Here is a 3116-nt window from a genome sequence, read left to right on the forward strand (position 1 = left end):
ATTCAGACTCTGAGAAATCATATTGACTTGTTGAGTCAATATTTTATTCTGGGCCAATATGGCATTCAGAGTATCAATTTCAAGAATTCCCTTCTTCTGAGGCGTCCCATTACTCACAGGGTTCCTCTCAGAAGTGTACATGAACTGGTTATTAGCAACCATGTTAATGAGTTCTTGAGCTTCTGCAGGCGTTTTCTTTAGGTGAATGGATCCACCTGCAGAAGTATCCAATGATATCTTAGCCAATTCAGACAGACCATCATAGAATATATCCAGGATGGTCCATTCTGAAAGCATGTCAGAAGGACACTTTTTGATCAGTTACTTGTATCTCTCCCAAGCTTCATAGAGGGATTCACCTTCTTTCTGTCTGAAGGTTTGAACATCCACTCTAAGCTTGCTCAGCTTTTGAGGAGGAAAGAACTTGGCTAAGAAAGCCTTGACTAGCTTATCCCAAGAGTTTAGGCTATCTTTGGGTTGAGAGTCCAACCACACTCTAGCTCTGTCTCTTACAGCAAAAGGGAAAAGCATGAGCCTGTAGACTTCAGGATCTACTCCATTAGTCTTAACAGTATCACAGATTTGCAAAAATTCAGTTAAGAACTGAAAAGGATCTTCAGATGGAAGTCCATGGAACTTGCAGTTCTGCTGCATCAGAGAAACTAATTGAGGTTTCAGCTCAAAGTTGTTTGCTCCAATGGTAGGGATGGAGATGCTTCTTCCATGTAAATTGGAATTAGGTGCAGTAAAGTCACCAAGCATCCTCCTTGCATTATTATTATTTTCGGCTGCCATCTCCTCTTCTTGTTTGAAAATTTCTGAAAGGTGCTTGCTGGATTGTTGTAATTTAGCTTCTCTTAGTTTCCTCTTCAGAGTCCTTTCAGGTTCTGGATCTGCTTCAACAAGAATATTCTTGTCCTTGCTCCTGCTCATATGAAAAAGAGGGAACAGAAAAATAATAATAGGGATCCTTTTTACCACAGTATAGAGGTCCCTGTGTGAATAGAAGAAAAGAAGAAGAAAAGAATGTAATGTAAGGAAAGAAACACAAGGGTGAGGAGAGCAGAGATGTGAGATGAAGAGAAGTGTTAGTAGATGAATAAATAAATAGAAGGAGATAAGAGAGAAAGAGAATTTTCGACAATTAGAAGAAGAAATAAATTAAAATTAAATTTTGAAACAATTAGTTAATTAAAAAGAATTTTTGAAAAAGAGGGAGATATTTTCGAAAATTAGAGAGAGATGGTTAGTTAGGTAGTTTTGAAAAAGATAAGAAACAAACAAAAAGTTAGTTAGTTAGTTGAAACAAATTTAAAAATCAATTTTGAAAAGATAAGAAGATAAGAAGTTAGAAAGGATATTTTAAAATCAAATTTTTGAAAAAGATATGATTTTTTAAAAAAAGATATGATAGGAAGATATGATTAGAATTAGTTTTGAAAAAGATTTGATTTTTAAAATCATAATTAATAACTTGACTCACAAATAATTACAAGATATGATTCTAGAACTTAAAGTTTGAATCTTTCTTAACAAGCAAGTAACAAACTTGAAATTTTTGAATCAAAACATTAATTAATGAGAATATTTTCGAAAATTATAAGATAAAATTAAGAAAAGATTTTTGAAAAAATATTTTTTTAAAATTTTCGAAAATAAATAAGAAAAATGAAAAAGATTTGATTTTTGAAAAAGATTTTGAAAAAGATAAGATTTTTAAATTGAAAATTTGATTTGACTCATAAGAAACAATTGAATTTTAAAATTTTTTGAAAAAGTCAATCCAAATTTTCGAAATTTATGAGAAAATAAACGGAAAGATATTTTTTTTTATTTTTGAATTTTTAATGATGAAAGAGAAAAACATGAAAAAGACTCAATGCATGAAAATTTTGGATCAAAACAATGAATGCATGCAAGAATGCTATGAATGTCAAGATGAACACCAAGAACACTTTGAAGATCATGATGAACATCAAGAACTTATTTTTGAAAAATTTTTTTATGCAAAGAAAACATGCAAGACACCAAACTTAGAAATCTTTAATGCTTAGACACTAAGAATTCAAGAATGCATATGAAAAAGACCATACAACACAAAACAATATAATATGAAGATCAATCAAGAAGGTTTATCAAGAATAACTTGAAGATCATGAAGAACACTATGAATGCATGAATTTTCGAAAAATGCAGAGAATTTTTAGAAAAAATGCAGTTGACACCAAACTTGAAATTGACTCAAGACTCAAACAACAAGAAACACAAAATATTTTTGATTTTTTATGATCTTGTGATTTTTTTGTATTTTTATTTTATATTTTTCGAAAATTAGTGTGAAAAAGAAAAATAAGGATTCCAAAATTTTTAATATGAATTCCAGGAATCTTGCACTCTTATTCTAAAGCTCCAATCTGAGGGTTAGACATGGCTTAATAGCCAGTCAAGCTTTAGCATGTAAATCTTTTGGATCTGGAACAGCAGCAGGTGGATTAGCAACAACTAGCTTGCTCTTGATAATGTTGGGTTGGAAGCCCCAGTCCAAATGAATTTAGACATGGCTTTACAGCCAGTCAGGCTTCAACATGCTTCATGAAACACTAGAATTCATTCTTAAAAAGTTTTAGAATAATTTTCGAAAACAGATGAGAAATTTTTGAAAGATTTTTGAAAAAATTTTTTGAAAATAAAACAAAAAGAAAATTACCTAATCTGAGCAACAAGATGAACTGTCAGTTGTCCAAACTCGAACAATCCCCGGCAACGGCACCAAAAACTTGGTGCACGAAATTGTGATCTCAGGAAACAGCGCCAAAAACTCTGTACGCACGTCTTAATAAATCGTTTTTCATTCACAACTTCGATACAACTAACCAGCAAGTGCACTGGGTCGTCCAAGTAATAAACCTTACGTGAGTAAGGGTCGATCCCACGGAGATTGTCGGCTTGAAGCAAGCTATGGTCACCTTGTAAATCTCAGTCAGGCGGATATCAAATGGTTATAGTATTTTCGAAAATTAATAATAAATAAATAGTAAATAAAGATAGAAACACTTATGTAATTCATTGGTGAGAATTTCAGATAAATGTATGGAGATGCTTTCGTTCCTCTTAAT

General features: G+C 31.9%; 1 non-coding gene across 1 annotated transcript; it reads left to right on the plus strand.

Annotated features, from left to right (window-relative positions):
• Nucleotides 1–291: 291 nt before the first annotated feature.
• LOC112768902 (small nucleolar RNA R71) lies at nucleotides 292–399 on the plus strand. The gene has a single exon (XR_003186279.1). It is a non-coding gene; the product is annotated as a small nucleolar RNA R71 (small nucleolar RNA).
• The last annotated feature ends 2717 nt before the right edge of the window (nucleotides 400–3116 follow it).

Source organism: Arachis hypogaea, chromosome 17 (assembly GCF_003086295.3).
Source record: "Arachis hypogaea cultivar Tifrunner chromosome 17, arahy.Tifrunner.gnm2.J5K5, whole genome shotgun sequence".
NCBI lineage: Eukaryota > Viridiplantae > Streptophyta > Magnoliopsida > Fabales > Fabaceae > Arachis > Arachis hypogaea.